General features: G+C 33.9%; 1 long non-coding RNA gene across 4 annotated transcripts; it reads left to right on the top strand.

Annotated features, from left to right (window-relative positions):
* Window positions 1–281: 281 nt before the first annotated feature.
* LOC116421823 lies at window positions 282–23,190 on the top strand. Of its 4 annotated transcripts, none has more exons than XR_004232368.1 (4): window positions 282–529; window positions 19,447–19,559; window positions 20,901–21,087; window positions 23,152–23,188. It is a non-coding gene; the product is annotated as an uncharacterized LOC116421823 (long non-coding RNA). The 4 variants fall into 4 exon arrangements; XR_004232366.1 differs by having other exon boundaries at window positions 284–529; window positions 20,901–21,115; window positions 23,152–23,190; XR_004232365.1 differs by lacking the exon at window positions 23,152–23,188 and having other exon boundaries at window positions 360–529; window positions 20,901–21,201.
* The last annotated feature ends 933 nt before the right edge of the window (window positions 23,191–24,123 follow it).

The raw sequence follows: 24,123 nt of genomic DNA, 5'->3' as shown, positions 1-24,123 counted from the left end.
AGGAAATGAACAAAACAGAAATTTGACTTCTTACCAGCAGGAAAACTGAGTGAAAAAATTGTCAAAAGGAAAAGTGATAAAAAATTGGAATCATGGTTTATAGAAATGTACATTGTGTTTTGATACAGAGTTAAGGTGAAGAAGTTGACAAGAATAATTTATTTCATTCGTATTGCTTCCCAGGCCCTTAGTCCCCATATCATTTGGAACAGCTGTTAGTAGAGTAGGATGAATCTAAAAGGGCTAAATACACAGAAAATATCAATTCTGTATAAAGACTTGAGCATTTGGCTAAGGAACTGAGAAAGAGGTCTAGATATAGAATGTGCTGGGAAAGGGTTGGAAATCCATGTTTTCAAAAAGATAGAATTCTGAGGTTTCCATCAACTGTCACCTTAGAGGGAAATCTCAATCCCAGAGTTTGATGAGATCATGCAAGGCACTGATAGGTGATATACCAAAGAAAAATGTTGGTTTCAAAGGAAACAAGGGAAAGAGGCTTAAGGGGGCATGTCTATAGAGTCACAAGGTTAGTTTATTGTGGTCTTTGGGATCTAGAAATCCCCATTTTCATCGACACAGGTAATCTCTTGTCACAAGAGTATTGTATAATAATTGTTTCTATCAGTAAAGAGCTCCTATAGTACTAATGCTTTATAACTATTTCTCTTTTTCCTACTCATTCTAAAGAAAGAGACTATCTGATTTTGTACTTTCATGATAGTTCAAAAAGTAGATAGAACTAAACCAAGATCTCTAGGTTTCTTATATGGTCAATAAATTACAATTAACTTTAATTTATCCAATATCTTACCAACTATATATATATATATATATATATATATATATGTGTGTGTATATATATATATATATATATATATATACACACACACATATATATATGTATATATACATAAGAACAACTGAGTTCTAAATGTGAAAGGTGAGAAAACTTAAATCCTTATCTTCAATCTTGGATTCAAACCTGCTTTATTAAACCTGTTATGGGAGCCTGGGTGAGATTCTGGTCCATCTCCCAAGACTTGCAGCTTTGTCAGTCAGGAACTGTGTTGCCCTTCCCACCTCTACCCAAAAGTTTCCAAGCAAGAAGTAGGAGAATGACCTAGAGAGAGAAAACTTCAAATTGGATCTTCTTTGGTATCTCATAATCAGAGGAGATTCTGCTTTCCTATCGACCAACATCGCCAAGAGCCTTTAAACTAGTCTTGCAATTATCCTGCTCCTGTATGAGGCAGAACTGAGAGGGAGGGAAATAATTGCCTCAGCTTTTGTTTTTGTATTGAGGAAGCCCTGGGTCTCCCCCAAACTAAAAGAAGGACAGAGGAGGAAAAATGCATCAGCTGCTGATACTACCCTTACTGCAAGGGTAATGAAATGGGAGTCAAAGTTTGATTTCAGACCCTTTTAAAAGCAGGCTTGAAACTGTGAAGGCCAGGTTGCCAGTGCAAAGACATTCTCCAGAAGTACATTTACTATGAGCCAGGATATGGATACCTAGCCAGAGGAGGAAGGCACATATAAGGAGAAAGTGTCTTTCTGGCCTTTGCAGGGGAGGAGAAAACTTATGAGAACCCCAAGAAGAAGAAATACTGGAGTCCACCCAAAATGAGAAAGGAAGAAGAATAAGGCAGACACCCTTGTCCATCTGGCCAGAGCAGAGATTTTACCAACTGCCCTGCTATTCTGAGTTTCTCTCCCTGGAGGCCCACATTGGGCATTACTTTGGAGGATGAGAGGGAGCCATGAAGCAGGGTTTTAGGGTTCTGGGTTTTGTGAAAAATATTGAAAATCAGGCAGGGGCAGAACAACATAGGATATGGTATCACTGAGCTCAGACCCTACAGATGTGATGTAATGTGCTCACTGTATAAAAGGACAGCACTGCGTTGTCCTCAAATGGGGACTTGATATTAAGTTCTAACCCAGAGAAAAACAGGCCCCAATAGGTCTGGCCCTTACATGACAGCATCCAATTCAATCTATTACCAAAACTCTTAAACACCAGTTGCCATTACACCCACTGAAGCTGAATTGACACTATAAGGTCCCACAATGACTGCAAGAGGAAGAAAATAAGGAGATGGGATGGGGGAAGGAGGACCCTAAGGAACATTGTCTGTGGAAAAGGAGAAAAGATATATAGGATCACAAAGAGACCTAGATTGTAAGGGGAAAACAGAGCCAACATTTATTTTTTTTAATGGGAAATGAGTTTGGACCCATTGGGCATTAAGTAACTCTGACTTTATATGATTTAATTAATCTCTCAGCCTTAGTTTTCTCATCTACTAAATGATAGATACGGACAATATATTATCTATTATACCTTTCAAGTCTAAAAGTCTACCAGTCCAATAATAGGGATACCAAAATACATGGCTAAACATAAGCTAAAGCTGGTTTACTATACCAGAGAGAGAGAGAAAGAGATAGTCAAAAGGATTCCTTTCCTAACCTAGACCTTCCTTTTGTAATTCCAATTTTGAAATCTATGGCAAGCAGGAAAGATAAGAGTCATGGTTATTTCTGATGGCTTTTCATTATTGCTCAATGTCTATGAACCTCATTGATTTCTTTTTCCTATATCATTCCCTTACATTTTTTTCATTATTATATTTTCTTCTTTTTCCTCTCTCCCTTGCTTCCTCTCCCACTTTTTTCTTCTTTCTGTCTGCCTTAGTTTGGCCTGTGGCACTCTCAAACCTTTTGTTCTAGACTCAAGATATGGTAGACTCCATCTAAAAATGATAGGAAGATTGAAGTGAATAAGGAAGAATCAAGAATGAGAACTTAGGAATAGCAACTACCAATATTGAACTCTGCATTCAGCCTATTAGGCCAGCAATATTTCCAAGTTTCCTATTCTGGTGATAGTTTTTCATTAAAAAACCAATTCCCAATAGTAATGTTTGTTTTCAAAACATTTCTTATAATCTGTTCAAAAGAATTAAGGTCAGTTAACTCATTCTTATTCTTACTCTTCAATATTTTTTAATTGGTAAAACTCAACAATGAAGAAGAGAAACAGAGAATCCAAATCTCTGTGATTTAGAAAGCCAAGATTGTCTTGAAACAAAGGTGAGGGAAGGTTCTTTCTAGTTTAGGAGACAGTTTGAGATGAGGGATTGGTTCTTTTCTTACCAAAGGTGTAGTTTGGAATCCATAAGAATTCTATTGACTCTGCTTTTTGTTTAGGAGGAACATCTTCAGGAAAACGCTCGTTCTCTATGATTTTATGACTATGATTTTAGACTGGTTCTCAATCTGGGTCATATGGACTTTTGAAATACTTATATATGCATATATTTATACATATAATGTATTGTACATATGCATATAGCTGTTGAAGTATAATTAGCTTCATTCATAAAGTTATGTATTTTATTTGATGCAATAAAAAAGAATATTCTGAGGAATTCATAGGCTTTACCAAACCACAAAAAGGGGTCAATGACACACAAAGTTTGAGAATCCCTGATTTAGGATATTTTTAGGAGATTTCAGGATTTTGCTGAATAAATTTAAATGTCAACATTCCTAACTTCAGTAAAACTTAAGAGTCCATATTTGCCTGAAACTGTGAAAGTTAAGTAATTGGTCCACAGTTAGGAAGCATCAGAGTTCAAATTTCAACTTAGGTCTTCCTTCAAATCTAGCATGCTATCTACCCTGGCAGTTCCATATTTATTTATACTATATTTTCTGTGGATTATCAATGTGAGATTTATCTTCCCATTACATAATTAGAGCCTTGTTTGATTACAGCAACATGAATCCAATTTGGTTGTTGGGAACTGAGAAACTGGGAGTATTAGATGGAAACCCTATTGATCAACCACAATCCTTCCCCAGCGGTACTTTTTATTCAAAGATTAGTCATTTGCAGTTGTTTTCTGCTCTTTTCAAAAGTGGTCTCTGTTTGGAGTTCAGGTAGTGAAAAGAATCAGATCCCAGAAATCAGATTAAGTGAGAAGGTCTTGCAAAGGATTGGATATGGGGCCCTTTTCTATATAGATCATTACCGAAAGTTTACAAGGAGACTGCTTGAGAGAGAATAGGATTGACGGGAAGACTATAGCACCTATAGTAATGGACCATTCTACAAAATGGAAGATTTATAATTTTCACAGTAGTAAAAGACTTTGAGTGTTGTGAATTATAGACAAGAAATGAAATCAAGGAAAAAGGAAAAAGTCTCTTAGGGGAGAAATTATATAGAAAACCCAGAGCAAATGAAAAGGAAATGATAATCCCTTTATGACAAAAGATGGAAGGAGAAGGTGAATGACAGTATTTTAGGATTTATTTAAAGTTATACACAAAAAAGAAAGAAGGTCCTCACACCCAACTGCTCAACACAAATTTTCCCTCATATTTGGCATTCAAGCCATATATCAAGCATTTAAGGGGCAAGAAAGACATGATGGCAGGATATGTTAGGGAATAATTGGCTTACTTGTGCATTACCAATTTCTAGGACCTCCTGCTATGGGGGTATGTCAGCTAATAATGTATCAGGTGGGACTTAAAATTATTGAAAGATATGGGCCTATAGTCCACAGAGACTCACCCAAACAATATGACTTTCACTTTTATATCCTTGAGTAAACTACCTTCATAGAAGGTTATAGATGTGGTTTTTTGTCCCTATTGCCCAGGCCCCAACCAATTATATTTGCCTTTATGGATCATTACAGAATACACAACAATATTAAAATGCTTTCGGTAAAGATAGACCACTTCAAAACAAATAAGTATATTTCAATTAATTTGATATAGATGCAGATTATTCCAGAATAAATAGGATTACATGATAATACAAGATAGATATGGAGTCCTGGCCTGAAATGATTACTTCCATTTAACTACCATGGCACTAACCAAGAATGCTAACAACTATTAGGTCCATTTGATGAGTTCATTCTTTAAAAATCAAGAGAAAATAGTTGATAGAAAGATGGTCCCATAGTCAGGAAGAGCTAGATTATAGTCTAGCTTCTGATATATACTGACTATATGATCTTGTGCAAGCCACTTAAACTCTTAATGTAATAAACAATGCTCTAATACTAATGTTGCAGAGAAAGTGTCTATGTGATTTGGTAGAAAGAGTTTCCATATCTATAATTTCCTTATATGAATGAAAATATCCCTATTTGTTAAAAGAAGGGTAGAGAACTGAATGTTAGTAGTCTAGAGCAAAATGGAATCAAGCACATCAACATCTTCTACCCTAAAAGAATCTCAAGAAGAAAGGGTTAGATTTTCCCATGAAAAGTTATTTTATATTAACAAAAGAGACAAACTACAGTAGGAATACATGAGCTATGAAGCTTATAACAATTCTTACAGGGTCACTAAAATTTTTTGAGGTCCCAGTATATATTAGACCTTCAGGAAATCTATTTTAAATTATATTTTTGATCACTAACAGATCTGTTAGATAGGAGGAGGTCAGTCCAATGGAACTGTAATTCCAACTGTCCTTCTATGTTGACAGTAGCAGACAAGAGCTCACAAGTCGGAAGGTGATATCGAGAGCATATGATGTCTTCGAACATCAGCAAGACACTCTGCTTCCTTCAAAATCCCCTTTCCTCCCTCCTGGAAGAGAACATGTCTCCTTGACTCACCAATCGTATAAAACAGATTCCTAGATCAGCAGATGAGAATTCTAGGCCCAGTTTCACCACTTGTGTTTTTTAAAAATTCAAAAGAAGAGTCTCAATTTCCTTATCTGTAAAATGGGGATGATAAATCACACATTCACTACTCCTGGGACTTATGGCAAAACAATGAATGTGATAGCCCTTGCAAAAGCATCAAGCTTTCTTTCTACAAATAGAAGTCTATGTTGATGTAAGAGAAATGCACTGGAGAAGCAGCCTGGCTTATGGTTCAGTTATGGTGGTCTCTAATGCGGGGCCAGAATTTTAAGGGGTCACCCCAGCTTCAAAGGTTGGGGAATATAAATGAACCAGCCCATTTGAAGGTGATAAGGCTCCAGGGAAATTACATGAAAACTCATAACAGTTTTAACAAAACTGACAATTATGAATAAAAGGAAATATGCCTAGCAAGAAATTTGGTAACCATGATTGGGACAGGGCATTCCTTTTAAGTGGTCAAGTTCATTTGGGAGCTGCAATTACCAAAAGCAATAAGATTGTTTATTGAATATCAAATTGGAATGAATTTCTAAAGGATGTTTTCCTCAAGTGAGAATAAACTTAGAAATCTCTATGGTATAGCTATATTTAAAAGGACAGTTCCCTCTAAAGAATTGTAAATCAATGTCTAGCACCAATGCTGGCTACACAAAAACATATCCCTACACTTTGGTGCAGAATTCTGAAATTATCAGATTGTTTTATAATGGAGTAGAGGAAACCACCGCCATTTTTTACAATGGTGTTTCCCTGGAGGAATTTTGGATGTTGACATCTGAAGCCATGTCGACAATATGGCTTTGGAAGTTAACATTTTGCTGCTGCTGCTACTGCTGTTGCTAATGAGTTGTATACAACTCTTTGGGGGTTTTCTTGGCAAAGATACTGGAGTGGTTTGTCATTTTTTTCTCCAGCTCATTTTACAGATGAGGAAACTGTAGCAAGCAGGTTTCAGTGACTTGCCCAGAGTCACACAGCTAGTAAGTGTCTAAAGCCAAATTTAAATTCAGAAAAATGAGTTTTCCTGATTTCAGATCTGGTTCTCTAACCACTAGCTGTCCCACTACTGCTCCTAGAGCTTATCAATTGTCCCCTGCGGAGGTTCCTCCCTTATCCCTCCCTATGGTTATTGTCTCTGGGAAACATTGTTGTTTTAAGAGTGAGACTTTGCAATCTCCCTAGCGTGAGTGACCACCTCATTTTAAGCCGTCAGCACTCCGCAGCAACCACTATAGCTTTAGCCATCTCACTAGTCACCTTGCCTCGGAAGCAGAAACGTTCCGTAGAGGTTTTAAGAATTCCTGCCTCATGGGCCCCAGCTCTCCCGATTGGGGAAAGCCTCATCTGCATCATTGGGTGGGATTGCTGAGCAGCTCTCCTCTGCCTATCCCATCCCATCCCGGCTACCTTCTCACTCATTACCTTGCCACGCCAACCTCCACCCTGCTTACCCGATCGCTTTTTGTTTTTATAACCAAAATCTACTGCTCCTGATTCCGGGACGGGAAAGTAGCGGACACCCCTGTAACTTCGCTCCCTCCCAGGGACCTTCCCGTCCGCTTAGAATAAAGTTGGCGATGAGGAGCGGGCTTCGGCTGTCTTGTACCCCTGCACGGCGCGGTCCTTGGCACCGGGAAGTGCTTTGTCTTTCGTTCATCTAAACCATCCCCGGACTGAATGAACAAAACGCCTGCTCCCCCGTGAGACTAGAGGATCAGTCCCCCTGGCAGAGAAGCGATGATGCAGGATGAGGCTTGTTTCAGCATAAGACCAAGGAAGAAATTCATTCTGTTTGACTATGAATATTGGTCATAAGAGGTTTTTTTTTTATGAAGGAAGAAGGAAGATGGTCAGGAAAGGAAATAGATGTTTGCTCATAGGAAAAAACATTAAGTTTTTACAAATAGGTCCAGTTTTGGTGCCATGCTTCCGATTTACAAATCAGAACATGTTCAAAGAAGAGGTAATCAGGGAAGCATAGGTCTTAAAAAACATCCTACATGAAGATAACTGAAGAAAGTGGTGATGTTTAGCCTGAAAAGGAGAAAGTTAGGAGGGACATTAGAGCTATCTTGAATTTTGGAAATTTCTAATATGGACGGTCACTTTGTAACTTTTACTTCCTCAGGTGTTAGCTTCCTCATCTATAAAATGAGAAAATGGATTTAGATGGCTTTTGATATCCCTTCCATCTTTTGATCCGTGTTCTAATGTTCTATGATCCTAGACGACTACTGCTTAGGACCAGAGGACAAAATAAGGAGTAATTCTTGGAATTCTCTCATAGATTTTGTTTTCATATAAAAGATAGGTATATATATATATATATATATATATATATATATATATATATATATATATCCAATAACTAGAGCCAATAACAGTGGCTAAAAAAGTCAAAAAACTTTAAAATAGGATAGATTATAGAGGAATCTAGAAACAAACATAATAATTTCATTTTTTGAAAAACCAGACCACAAAGAATTGGGAAAAGGAATATTTATTTGATCAAACTTGCTGGAAAAACTGAAAAGCAGTCTGACATATATATATATATATATATATAATATATATATATATATATATATACACACACACACATATACATGCAAATGCCTTAAATACATGCTAGAATGAACCTCTGATAAATTATATAAATATAAAAAAACTTAATGAAACTAGGAAAGATTGGAAAAATTATATCCTTCACAATTACAACTAGAGAAACTCTTAACTAGAAAAAAACTTAGGATTTTTTGAAGAAGGCAGAGCAGGTTAGAAAATTCCAAGCTCTCTATATTTCCCCCACAAAAAAAAAAAAATTAACACCTTAAGGTGAAGGTAGACAAGTGAAAAACAAATAAGAGTTGGGCAGAACAGGGGTCTTTCTGGGATAACCAGAGAAGATCCAAAGACCCCTGGACAGAGGTTTAGTCAACGTAAACTATAAGCACTTGTAGGCTAGTTCTGCTGTATAGCCTTCAGAGAGCCCTGGGCTCACTGGCTTCTGAGATAGCCTGAGTCAGAGTCATAGGAATTTTCAATTCCTGAACAATGTGAGTCAGGTATCTGAATAGAAAAAAAAGAAAGAAAACTGATGATAAGACACCAGGCCCACCTGTACTGCTGAGACATGGACCTAAGTGAGAAAGAATCACCACATGGCTGGTGAATTTGGAAGCAGGTTGTAGGTACTTTATACAAGGGTGAAGTTTTGGGGTTTGGGTTCTAGGCCAGAGAGGAAAACTGAAGGAAGACTAAAGCAGAGGCACCATACCTACCACCCCCAGGACTAGGGTGATTACATTAATAATCTGTTACATTTTTTTTTAATGAGCAAAGGAGAAAGAATCCAACTATAGAAAGTTAGTATGAGAATTCAACTTCTCCTACCCAAAGAGTAAATAAATGGTCACCTGGCCAAAAATAATTCATAAAAACTCAAAAAAGACTTTGAAATGAAATGAAAGATATTGAGGAAAAACTTAAAAAAAAAACAATCCAAGAAAAAACAAGGTTATGAAAAGAAAGTTAACCAATTCCAAAAAATTTCAGTCTTAAGGAAGAAAATGACTCTTTGAAAATTAGAATTTGGTAATGGGAAGCCAGCAAACTTTAAAGACCAAAAAACAAACAAACAAAATAAAAAGAATGAAAAAATAGAAGACAATGTGAGACATCTCATAAGAAAAATAACAGATCTGGAGAACTGATCAGGAAGAGAAAATATCTGAAGGCTTTGACAAAAGAGAACCTTGAAACAATAATACAAAATATAAAGAGAATTATCCTGAAGTAATAAAAGAGGAAAAATAGAAATAGAAAAATTTTCACTGAGCACCACCTGAAAGAGTTCTTACAAGCAAAACATACAAAAACATCGTTACTAAATTTATAAACCAGATCAAAAAAGAAAAATTTTTACAAGCAGTAAACAACAAAAACAATTCAAATACATTGGAACTAAAATTAGAATCACACAAGTCCTATGAGCAGATTCCAGAATTCTATATATCAACAATCAAAACAACTAGGATTGTGACTGAAAATAGTATAGTCAGCAAAATTAAATATGATGCTAAATGAAAAAAATAGGCATTCAGTGAATTGTCAGATTTTCAGGATTTTGTTACAAACAAACCTAAATTGAATAGAAAATTTGATGTATGAGACTAATTTCAAGACTAATATAAAAGACTAATTTCGAGGGATTTGATAAAAACTGTTTTATACATGGAATTGTAAACCATATGACATTAGTAGTTGGGTAATCTCCCCAAAAAAGGTTAGAATAAAGCTGAATATGTGATTCTAAAAAATCAAAAACATGTAGGAAAAAGTGTAAAGCAGTAATTTTAAGAATGAGATGTGAGAGCAACAACAAATAGAGAAATTAGGGGAAGAGAGCTGGTAGTTCTGAAATCTTACTCATGTCAGGAATAAGTTAGAGGGAACTCTTGTGTGTGTGTGTGTGTGTGTGTGTGTGTGTGTATGTGTGTGTACTTAGAAGGGGTATAACACCCTCCAAAATCTATTAAGAAATAAGAGGGGAGGGAATAGGATAAAGGAGGATATAAAAGTATGTGTAAATTAATGGGAGTGGGATAAAATGCATAGATTAATGGGAAAGGGATAAAGACAGAAGGAAAGGATGTACTAAGTGTTACCCAAGGAATCCTTGGTGAGGGGGCTGGTTAAGTAATAACATGGCAAGTTGGTATGTAAGAAGAAAAGTAGAAGTGTTAGCAGAGATAGGAAACAAAATATATGCAAACACAATAATAATGATCAGGAGTAAAGCTTATTAGAAAAAATAAGGCATAATAATCACTGATCTCAGACAAAACCAAAGTTTAAAAAAGATTCAATCAAAAGAAAGAAATCTACATTATCTTTCAAGCATATTAATATTGTCTTATAAGTATGTGCACATATGTATATGTGCAATAAATATCTCTATGTGTATATTTTTGTGTGTGCCTATGTGTGTGTATACATAAACATAACTGTGCTTGACTGGGGGGAGGAAAGAGGAAAAAAAGAATAAAGTAAAAAGTGCACAGCAGAGAACAAAAGAAAACTTATATGAAAGCAAAGAAAAGATGGACAATTTGAATATATCTATTAATATAGGCTTCCTTAAAAGGGACATTTATTGTTACATATTCTGAATCCTCTCTTATGTTCTGCTGTGCACACAACAAGAATTTTTTCTTTTTTTGTTTTTTACATTTTATATTTAAGTTTTAAATGAATGCATTTTTTACAAAAAGAAAAAGAGTAAAAGATAAATGAAACAACGGGAAACTAAAAGTTTGCATTCTTTTCAGACTCATGTTCTTCATGGCATGGAATATTGTCATGTCCTTTTTTCTTCTACTTTTTTGTCATAGGGGCTTTAGAAAATATGAATTAGAAGAAAGACCTTTTTAAAATTTATGCTTGGTCTTCTCCTCTTTTTCCTAATAGTGTCTTATCTCCATATATTAATGAAGCAATTAAATATGGAAAACTTTTTTTTTTTTACCTTGTACTGCAAGAGCTCACTGAAAGCCTCCAGGATAAGGAAGAATGAGCAGTTCCTACAAGGGGAGGAATTCCTGACTTCTTGGAGTCAGAAGGTGCTATCCTTGACATACTCTCTGCTACCTTCTGTTAGGACATAGGGGTTAGCTCCTGTGTAAATTAACATGAAGACTGATTCTTCCTCAGTGAATTCTTTGTCAATAACTTGGAACAAAGTGATGAACACACTGATTGGAGGGAGATTTCATAGTGCTTTCTTTTCACAGGCCTGCCTCAAGGGTACAAGATACTTTAGAAATGTACCCAAAGCCAGATTGAGCCTCCAAATTAGCTTTTATAACTTCATGGTTTGTACAGGCATATGGGAAGCACAGAGAACTCATTTGACCTGCTTTCAGTGGGTCTAGAATGATAGACCCAGGTGGGCTTGTAGTTTAATTAAGAGGAGTTTGAAGAGTAGGGGAGGAGAAAGTCTGTTATTGAGGACTCTTGTGTATTGACTGGGATTGAAGTCTCCCAACTAAAGGCTTCTGAAAAACCACTGAGGAATCCCATCAGCTTAAGGCTTGCTCATTAGTTGCTCAATTTCCTCCTGTCTGTAAATGATAAAGTCAAAACAGGAAAGTAAGAATATATTTCCTCTAAGGTCCCAAGTAGAAAGTCAAAATCCCATTCCCACTGAAAAGAAACTCATAAAACCCAATATACTTTCTTTCTCTCCCTAATGAATTATCAAGGGGGTAAATAAATGTTTAGTACCCAAGAAGGAAGAGATCAAGGTATCTGCCATCCTCTCTCTTGGTTCATTTTCTACTTTGGAATCCTCACTGAAATAATTGAAATGACATAATTGAGATACTTTAAATACAAATTTTATTTAGTAATAGAATATGAATCCTGAATAGTTTTATTCAACTTTCTTCCTTTCCTGGACCATAATACAAACACTACAAATGTGTTATTTCCTTTGTGTAGAATGAATCAGATTGAGAGAAGTCACTGCTTGATAACCTACTAAGATCAGTAGAGTACTATTACTAGGAGTCATGGAAATAGCTTTGGTTACATCTCAAAATGAGACTTGACCCCTACCTCCAATTTCCATGTTTGTGAAGAAAAGATTTTTTTACTTAAATTATGATTACAAACAAGTCAGTTTAGGCAGTTGAAATGTGAAGACCACTAATTACTGCATTTACATTCAACCCCAGGGCATGTTAACTGTAATTTCTCACTAATTCATACTAATACCTCAAATCCAACAAATAAAAATTAGTAAAATTGTATTCAATTGAAAAAAATCAAAAGTTCCTGGAAGATAGTAGAATAAGAAATGAGTCAGGTTCCTAATATTCCCAAAAAAATGGAGGTGAGAATATCCGTAAATTGAAAATGACAAAAAGCTATGGGGAGGTAAAAAGGGAAGACTTAAAAAACCTTAAAGTATAGTCTTTTAAACAGTAAAAGAAATGAGAAAAGAAGTGAACAAGTAAAAGAAAATTGCAGAGATTAAAAATATGTTCATGAAAATGTTCTGAAGAAAATTACAGAACAAAATGATACATCACTATCAAAAATAGCCCTTGAAATAAAGACAAATTAAAACACAGCACACCAAATAGCATAATAAATATTTGACATAGGTAAAGAAAGATCTTAAATCTCTTAATGGGAGATATATCAATTAAAAGGGAACATGAAAATTTTTTACAAAAATCAATAACATGGAGAAATAAGTTAATTTTTTCAATAACATGGAAGAATTAAAAAATAAAATTATCCTGGAAAACAAATCAGCAGTATTGAAAAGAGTAAACAGGAAAACAGATTTTAAGAACGCTTTGACAATTTTGTAAGTGAAAATCATGATAGCAAAGGTTAACATTCAAAAAATGAATCCATCTGTCTTAATTTGCTGAAAAACATAAAAGAATTTAATGGCTATTTTTCAGAAAACCACACAAAAACATTTCTCAGAAGTATTAAAGTTGGTGTGTAGAGTACATCAACTTAAGAGAAATACCTATTTCAATTCACCCAAACATGTTGAACTTCATTCATTCAAAAAGAATTTTGAAATCAGCTAAGAAAAAGAAAACATTTAATAAAAGATTTTGATTCAAAACAGATGGGATAATTCACCTAACTCAGGAAACGGCAGAAAAAGCTAAAACCTGATGTACTGAAAGTCAGGAAGCTAAAGTTTCATCTCAGAATCTTCCACCAGACAAAACTAGGAATATTAAAAGAAAGATAAAAAATTGTTTTATTCCCAGGACATAAGAAAACAATTCTACGGGAAAATAACCTCATTGTAACCCTTGAAAGCAAATATACCCAGGAACCAAATCAAAGGCATGCTTATTCTCTATAAAAGAAAATTCAATATAAATGCCATTAAAATTTTTATCAGAACAAAAAGATGTTATAATTTGAAATTGATACAAGGAAAAGAGAAAGAACTGGAGAAAGTGCAGGGTGAGGAAGGAGTGAAATGACAATAAAAATGTTATCCCAGATGAACAAATACAAACTCTTAACAAGATGGGTTCTAAGATCTTCAAAAGCAAGTATAGTGGAAGGATGGGTGTAGGGAGAGATGATTTGGTATGATTTGGTGGAAAGGGCAATCAAAATTACCCTAACTGTAAATCTATGATCTCTAAACTCTGATCCCATAGTATCCTGTTTTCTCCATTGGAACTGCTATAACTGGACATTACTACAACAAAGTCATTGATTCAATCAACAGATTCAATAACATTATCATTTGGATTCAAAAAAGGATTTATGGTTCATATTATGAATGTGTAGATAAATTTGATTCTGTGGGTAAAGGAAAAAACTGGTACTATGTCTAGGACCACAATTTGTATATGATAAGTCTCTGTTACACATGTGATGGGAATATGAATGATGGGAATAAAACAGTTTAGAACTGTGGTTGTGGGCTGAGTAAAGTATTTGTGTGTCTTTATATAAGAGTAAAATGGGAAAAAAATTAAGGAAATAAGGCAATTCTGTTTACTAAAGAGATGAAATAAGCATAGTGGAAAAAAATAAAAAGCAATAATTATAACTTTCAATGTCAACAGATAAAGTTTATTGAAGAATTTCTTAAGAACAAGACCAATCTATACCCAACATATCTAAGATAAAAAGTTCTAGAGATGCTTAAGAATTAGACATAAAATCCAGAGTTAAATGATATTATACAAAGATAAATTTAAATTAGATAATACCAACTGATAAATATGAAAATGAAAACATGATATAAGATATTCACAGTTAGAGAATAGCAATATCAAACCTATGTCTTTGATGTTAGCTATGCATTTCCGGCCTAATAATTAAATTTATCTTTTTTAAATGAGTTGCTGAGTTATAAGAAAGAATTAGATAGGAAAACAATAAAATGAAGATTTTAACATCTCAGGAACAAGAATATTATAAGTCAAGTAAAAAAATAATTAACAAATTACAGATTTGAATAGATTCTGAGTCATATATGTAACCAACAAAATGACATCTGTTTTTGTTCCCAGTAAGTCTTAAAATCTACCAAAAGAGCATTATGTGATAAAACAATTAGAGATGAATCAACAGGCTGAAAAAGTAAGAAGCTTAACAAGGCCAATGCCCAAAGTGAAGTTGCTTATTCAGCACCTCTCTGCATTAACCTCCATGATTTAGCAGACTATATAACAACCCTTAGGCCTCTTTTGGGTACCCACTTGGACTTCCCTCTGCTGCATCAATCTTTTTTAGAACATACACCCTGCCTTTATTCTTCTTGCATAGAATTGTTGTAAGTAGTGAAATTTACTACATTTAAGATGAAAGAGGAAGTGTGGTGAAGGATTGATGCAAGAATGGGAGCGACAGGGAATGGATAAATTGAAAAAGGTAGGGATTGATAAAGGAGAGAAAAGATCTTAATTGAATGTGAGGCAATGGGTGCTGCTAAAGAGCCACAAGGGGGTGAGATTTATTGTGTAATGGGAGATGGGGACTTTATGATGGGTCTATCTGTAAGGAATGGTCACAAAGGAAGATTACTCCTGAAAGAATGTTAAACCGCCATGGAAAAACATCCTGACTCTGGAGAGGGGAAACTGGAATTCCTAAGGATCACTCACATCTGCAGGGCACGAAAATAAAAATCGAGAGAGGAATCTATTTGGAAAACAGGAAAGAAAATGATCATAGAGAGGTAGGATTGAACCACATGATTTAGGACACAAACTTTGTAATGGAACAGTGTTTCTATACTTATTACAGAAGTAAAAACAGATATTATATAGGAAAATGAATTCAAATGTAGTACTTTAGAAGTTTTAATTACATGAAAAACACAAAATAGCTGAGGAAGGAATAAATATATGTACCATGATTCAAAGAATAAATTTAGAATAAAGACATTCTCCTTAGAAAAAGGTACAAATAAAAAAATTTTAATACAATAATGAGAAGTTGAAGAGAGAAAGGGAAAATTTGAATTAAGCACTTAAGAAATTAGAGGGGAAAATTACATTCTCAATAAAGGAGAAAAAATAAAACAATAATTTAAATAAAACTCCATAATTGGAAATGGGTTGACAAATGTGTATGTGTTGGAAGTGGGAAGGAGGGAGACACTGAGAGTAAGAGAACAAAGTATTTGAACATAAGGTCCTGTTAGAATAAGCTGAACTAATCATAATGATACAAAGTAATGACATAAAGGAAGCAAAAATAACAATTTAGAAAAAATAGTAGGGACACAAATCAAAATGGAAACCTAACTTTGCAGCTTTAAATGTGAAAGGATTTAGCAATATATTGAAATGAAAGAGTGACAGACCGGATAAGAAAAGAAAATTATGCAATCTATTGCTTATGAGAAACCTAAAAAAGATATGTATAGCATTAAAATGAGAGAATAAAACAGAATTCACTATATCTAGTGAAACCAAAAGAGCAGGAATTACAGACATCAGAATTGCAATCATATAAGAAAAGTAAAAAACCAAAAATTCACAATATAGTCAGATAAATAAGGAAGTTATACTTCACTTAAAGTGACTATAAACAATAAAGCCATATTAATATCTAACTTATGTGCTCCAAATGTACACAAAGGAAAATAAATTTAGTTGTAAGAGAATATAGGTATGGATAGCAACACATAGTTGGAGATTTTATCATTTCTCACTCACTGATGGACAACTGAACAGAAAGCTAAAGTAAAGTAAATATATATATTTGGACAAATTGGAGGAAAAATGAGTTAAAAATAACATTTTCTAAATGAGAGCAGAAATATATTTCTTTGTAAGAATACCATGAAACAAAATAATTGACTATATATGAAGGCACAGATAATTTGCAAATTAAAATAAAAAGGCAAAAATATTACTTTCTTTACAGATTCTTAACCCAATACAATATCAGTTCAGAGAGCACACACAGAATACAGAGACCTCAACAGAGACTTAAAAATAAAATTCTAAATAATGAGTCAAAGAAGAAATCCTAGAAACAATAGCAATATATAACAATAACAAGAATGAGATAATGTACAAAATTTTTGGAATGCAACTAAAGCAGTACGCAAAAGAAATATATTCCTAAATACAAATTTTGGCAAAATAGAAAAAATATTCATATAAAATTAGCAACAGAAATATGTAAAACTACAATAAGAACAAAGAGAAAACCCTAAATTTAAAAAAAAAGATGAATTAGAAACAGAAGGATTACATGTGATAAAACTAAAAGTTGTGTCTTTGAAAAGATTAACAAAATTAAAAAAAAAAAAACTTTAGCCACTTGTATTTAAAAGATGACCAAAAAAATAAAATTGACAAAACACAGCAATGAACATGGTAAAATCAAGTCAAAACAGAGGAAATAAAATCAGAACCAATACAAATGTTAATACAAGACAAAAACTTGAGAACACAAAATGGAGGACTACCTTAAAAAATATAAAACACTCAAACAAAACACCAATATATCCAATCTCAGAAAAGGAAACAGAATCATCTATAAAAGAACTCCCAATGGAGGGAGGACTTCTGATTCTGATGGATTTATAGAAGAATTATAGCAAATTTTTAAATAACAAATCCAGCACTATTCAAATGTTCTTTAAAATGAGAGGGAAAAGCAATCTACCAAATGCCTTTTATGGAACAAATAAGTTTTAATACCTGAACCAGCTAAAGACAAATAAAGGAGAAATATAGTCCAAGAACATTACTTGTTGTTGATTCAAAAATTTTAAATAAAACACTACTGAGTAGACTACAACAATTTGTCTAAGAAATCATTCATTACAGCCAACTTGAGAACATCAGATTTACATGACCAGAATAATAGAGGACCAGATAACTTCTCCCACCTTCATTTCTTCTCAAACTTCTCCAAAATAGGAAGTATGCATGAGAGAAATTTTGCTCTCTTCCCAGTCTAAGACACCAAAGAATCAAATGAGATAGCAACTGAGGAAGTTAACAACAGAGAAGTCTAATTTCCAGTTTCTAATAGATTCGCTCAGGGCAGGGCTATACAGGTCAACCCAGTAACCTTCAAGAAAATTCAGCTCTTATTTCCTTCACTTTCTTTCCACACCAATCCCAAAACCCAGAACTACAGACAGCTAAAGCTTTCTCGGCCTGGGATGTCAACATACAACGATGTAGTGCTATAGCAGTGTTTGGAGAATTAAGGAACAGAATGAATGTAGCTGAGAGGAGGTTAATAAAATGTCCATAAGTTTTAACTCTGAGATTCTACTGCTAGACATTTATTCCCAAGAAGGGCATTGACAAAAAGACACTATATATACCAAAGTATGACAACATTTAGCTGTGGGTAGCAAAGCATTAACTACCCATTGGTGTTAAAGAGTGGCTGAAAAAATGCAGTACAGGAATACAATAGAATATAATTGTGTTATAAGAAATAATAAGAGAACTGAAAAGAAAAATGGAAAGACTTAGTTGAACCAAGAAGACACTGTATGAAGGACCACAACAATATCAATGGAAAGAACAATACTAAAAATCTATTTGAAAATGAATGATGCAAAATTTTGAGGAACAATTTTTGACCCAGCCCCCCAAATTATGAAAAGATCCCCTTTGCAAGATAGGGATTACTGATGTGGAATTCTATACATAATGTCAAATTTTTTTTTAATGATCAGTTTTGTAGCATTTTTGTCCTCAAAGTATCAATTAGATGCAGCTTTTGAAAAAATTTAAAGAGAATGTTGAATTAAAGCAACTGCACAACTATATGTACAAAACTCAAGTCAGAAAATTAGAAATGTTTTTTTCATTATAAAAATAAGAAAAACAAAGATTTGTCTGGAGAAAAGGAAACTTTAGATTCAAATTTATTGAAATTTATTCAGAAAGACAAGTTATAAACACTATGTTTATGGGTCACATAAAAATAAAATTAACAATGTATACTTTATCTTTTGTTTTTTAAACCTAATTTTCTCCGATGTTTCCCTATTTCTGGTCTTTTCTAGAATGTCAATCCACATAACAAAGAATTTAAATGAAAAAGAATACCTAAATGGAGTCCAAAAAATGACTTGTTGAATAAATCTATTAAAAATAAATCTTCTATTTTTCTTATATAAAGAGTGCACACAGCACATAACATTGTTCAATCTGAATAGCAACCGAAACCTGTCTTCTCAATTTGTTTATTCTTGTTCATTTTATTCCAAAAATTTTGCACAGATTTGGCCTATTTACTGGAAATCTTTTTCAAGGTCTTTTTTTTTTTTTTTTTTTAATTTCCTAGGTTGCCAAGTGCAGGATTTGAGTTGTCAATATGCTATTCCTCAGTCTCACTATTTAACCAGGATTTTAGAAACAATAAGCATGTATAAGGAAAAGAATTAGAATATAAACACAACATAGGAAAATATGCAGAAATCTAGCTAACTCACTACTGAGTAATAAGTTGATTTCCTTATGTATTTACACAACAATAGTGCCATAAAATTGACAAATATTATAGTCAGTCAAAAAACTAAAATACATCCTACCTGAAACAAGGTAAAGCAACAAAATTACATTCAGAGTTGAAAGAAACTTCAATGGCCTTCTAGTTCCTCCTATATTTGGGGGGGGGGGAGAAGGAGGGAAGAAAAAATCTTATGCAATGTACATAGCAGATTTCTAGTTATCCAATGATCAGACTATCACCACCACTTTGGTTACAGGAATACCATCTTCTACAGTGGATTAAGTGGCTGCCCATGTGAAGTCCAAGCTCAATCACCTTCCATTTCCAACCTTCAGAGCTTCCTTCTTCGAATGGGATTCATTGCCACAGGTAAATGAAAAAAAACCTCATTCTCTCTCCAAACATCAATCCTGCCTAAAATAATCCTCAATCAAGTAGATAAATGTCTCCTTTAAATGGCATTTCCCAAAAATTCATGAAGTCAGATTGAATACATGCACTTTGAAAATTTTATCTCAAAACCTGTTGAACTAGTTCAAAATCATAGAAGAACATTATGGTAATGATAGCTACAATATAATAAGGTGTTTTTTTTTTATTAAAGCAATAGAAAATATAAGGGGGATTATAATAATAGGAGGAGGTACTAATTATCTTCTTGAAGAACAGGGCAGTGTAGATTAGAACTTCCTAGTATCATGAGTTTTATTTCAGTGAAAACATTACTGACCTTGCAAGGCCAAGGAAATACTTTTTACATGAAATTTAAATGTTTTACTAGGAATCAGCCCTCTAATTGGGTCTTAAACAAAAGATAATGTCAAATAATTTAGTAATTGGATTCTCACATAATACCTTTGGACAAATAAGATTCTGGTGGTGTGGATTCAGGTAAAGGTCACTATTTGTCTGAAATGGAAACTTTTTATTCTTTATATAAGTTATTTAGCAAAGTTCTGTGTTGAGTACAATCCTCAATTTTAAATTTTCAGCAAGTATACTATGTATCTTGAATATAATACTAAAAGAATCAAAGCACTGGATCTCACTTTCAGACATCTACCAAGGGTGTTTAAAATAATGTCCCCAAAGCAAACAAGTCTACTCTCCTACTATTACATTTTGGAACCAAATGATTTTCTTTTGCAGATTCTGTGCAAGATATACCCATAAATGTTTTTACATGTATCTTTACATATACTCATATCTCATGGAAATGGATAATTAGTTGGTCCTAGAATGTTAGTGAATACTTTCAAAATTTAATGTATATTGCTTGAAGAGTATTTTAAAGATTTTTTTTTGTCCTGAGGCTAAGAAGGATCAGGGTACAATTTACTGTCTTGGTTCTTAGATCAGTTTTTTGATGATTATAACCTTTTTAGTTTCCCCACTTGTCAAAAGGAGGGACTGAAGTAAAACATCTGTCTCTGCCTCTCTCTGCCTCTCATTCTGTCTTCTCTGTCTCCGTTTCTTTCTCTCTCCACTTTGGTACAGTAATATATGCAAATAATGTTTTTATATAGGAATTATATAATTTCATGAATATATATATACACATTTACATATATATGTATATGGTATGCATGAATATATGTAAATGCACTGACCTATTTGATATACCTATATATATATAGTACATAAAAGGTGAACTGTGGAGGAAACTATTTGTTCAGTTAATGTTTTTGCTCTACTCTATTGCAATTTCAGCAGCCAATCAAAATTTTGTCATCATGCTCAGTTTTTCCAGATAAGATTGCCTGAATATTGTAGGATGGGGGTTTATTCTTCCTACAGAGAAGATAGTATGTGAATCTGAAGCAAGGTCAGACCCTGGATTCTCAAGTCATCCTGTGCTACAAGAAACAAGTTCACCGGATATCCATGTGTCCCTTAAGTATGATTGAACGACTGGGCTTCTCCTTGTATGTATGAGTATATGTATATGTGTATATGTGTTTATATACATGTTTTTAATATTATATGAAAGTATATTTGTAATATATATTGCTGTTTTTCAGCTGACTCTTCATGATTTCATTTTGGAATTTCACTTTTCACAACTTCATTTTTGACTTTTCTTGGTAAACATTAGTAATTTTTAATTGCCTTTTCCATCTCAGAATTCTGATTCTGAGAGATTCAGAATTCTGATGAATCTCCCTTCCTTCAGATCCAGCACTCTTTTGTACCACCTAGCTTCCCATAATGTGTGTGTATATATATGTATTTCTATTGTGTCTTATATGAGTGTGTATATATGTGTGTGTATATATATATATATATATATACACACACATATATATGTATACACATATATATAACAAAAGACCATCAAATATTCTTTTATTTGCTACAACAACCCTACAAGGTAGGTGCTGTTATCCCCTCTTACAGGCAGGCAATCAGAGATGAAGTGACTTAATAGTAAGTGTCTGACTTAGAACTCAGATCTTCCTGACACCTATTTGCCTCTTAATATAAGGAACAAAATCTAGAAAAACCCAAAGGAAAAAAATTTAGCAAAGGAAGCAATAAATAAATTGTGTATTTTGAATTTTTTATCTCCTAACTCCTAGAGGCAGTTAGGTGATATAGAAAATCTATTTTTATACTGAAACATCAATTTCACATAATTTGTTTGTGCCTAAGAATTTCAGGAAGCCTGAAATGAAACTTCTTGGGTGGACTTTAAATGACAAAGTTTTAAATCAAGAAACATGTTATCTCTATTCTACCATTGTCCTTAATAAGAATAACCAATTCTTATTAGTTTTTGCATAATTAAATATTCTGGTAGGACATAGCTTGACTCAGAAATTTCCCTGTGATTGATGATTCCTTATTTCCATCCATTCACATGGTCCTCCATACTTATGCTTTTGATTTTATAACCATGCTTTTGACGTTGTAACCAATTATTTTCCCCCATCTATGATGTTGCCTTTTAATTTTTGGATGCTTGCCTTGTCCATAAAAATATTGGCTGAGTGTGGGGCCCTTTTTATTGGCAAATTTGTATTATGCTAATAAACTGATCATGATTAGAACTTTATGACCTCATTTAATTTTAATCAACAATATACCCCATAGAAAAGAGAGCCCTTGATTCAGAGTCTATATGTATGAAGTCTTGTTTCTTAGTCCATTTTGACTTGTACTTCAAGCTCCCTTATTAGAATATAAAAGAATCAAGTAAGACTGTAAGACTGTCTGCCTTGCATTTATTTGTGCCTCTGCATGTAATAAGCTTTTTTCATTCAATTCTGGGCATCAGGCATCTTTTAAAATCTTTTATCAATAGCTTTTGCATTCACCTTGCCTCTTTTCTTCCAAAGCATTTTATATTCCCTTCCCAGATAGAAATCATTGATAATTTTTTAAATGAGGTAATCAAAACTAATCAACAGAAAAGTGACATTATAAACAATCTTACAGACTCATTTCCAAAATATATAGAGAATTGACTCTAAAAGAAATCAAGCCATTCTCCAATTGATAAATGGTCAAAGGATATGAACAGACAATTCTCAGATGAAGAAATTGAAACTATTTCTAGCCATATGAAAAGATGCTCCAAGTCATTAATCAGAGAAATGCAAATTAAGACAACTCTGAGATACCACTACACACCTGTCAGACTGGCTAGAATGACAGAAAAAGAATGCGGAATTTTGGAGGGGATGTGGGAAAACAGGGACACTAATACATTGTTCGTGGAATTGTGAATACATCCAACCATTCTGGAGAGCAATTTGGAATTATGCCCAAAACGTTATCAAACTGTGCATACCCTTTGACCCAGCAGTGCTACTACTGGGCTTATATCCCAAATAGATCATAAAGAAGGGAAAGGGAGTGCACAAATGTTTGTGGCAGCCCTGTTTGTAGTGGCCAGAAACTGGAAACTGGCTGAATAAATTGTGGTATATGAATATTATGGAATATTATTGTTCTGTAGGAAATGACCAGCAGGATGATTTCAGAAAGCCCTGGAGAGACTTACATGAACTGATGCTGAGTGAAACGAGCAGGGCCAGGAGATCATTATATACTTCAACAACAATACTATATGATGATCAATTCTGATGGACCTGGCCATCCTCAGCAATGAGATGAACCAAATCAGTTCCAATGGAGCAGTAATGAACAACCAGCTATGCCCAGCAAAAGAACTCTGGGAGATGACTAAAAACCATTACATGGAATTCCCAATCCCTAATTTTTTGCCTGCCTGCATTTTGGATTTCCTTCACAGGCTAATTGTATAATATTTCAAAGTTCGATTCTTTGTACAGCAAAATAACGGTTTGGTCATGTATACTTATTGTGTAAAACATCTACTGGTCATCCTGCCATCTGGGGGAGGGGGTGGGGGGAAGGAGGGGAAAAATTGGAACAAGAGGTTTGGCAATTGTCAATGCTGTAAAGTTACCCATACATATAACCAAAAGGCTATTAAAATTAAAAATAAAAAAAAATTTAAAAATTAACAACGATACTTTCATAACACTCAGATTCAACTATTTTGTGGTTTCATTTTCATTGCTCTGATGAGCCTGAAGTCTGGCACCAAATGAAGGGGTTAGACACCAAATAATACACAAAATGAGTCACAAGACAAATGTGGTGGAACTACAAGGGCTTTCTCCTTGTCAAGAGGTACAAGAGGGGGTTGTGCACAAAATGAAGTCAAATAGACACCAGACATGGTAAATATAGTTAAAAAGGAAAGTGACTTAACAAGGGAAAATTCAAGTTCCCTAGTTGGAACTCAATTAACCAGAAGAAAAGGAAATGTGTCATGGGACAGTATGTCATTAACTGGAAGACAAAATCCATAGAGGAGTTTAGCACTCTAAAAGAGCTTTAACAAGGAGAAAGACAATGAAGGCTAACCCAAAAGGGGTTCAGCAAAAATGGCATAAACTAT

Source organism: Sarcophilus harrisii, chromosome 2, assembly GCF_902635505.1.
Source record: "Sarcophilus harrisii chromosome 2, mSarHar1.11, whole genome shotgun sequence".
Taxonomy (NCBI): Eukaryota; Metazoa; Chordata; class Mammalia; order Dasyuromorphia; family Dasyuridae; genus Sarcophilus; species Sarcophilus harrisii.
This window is presented reverse-complemented; position numbering and strand designations above follow the sequence as displayed.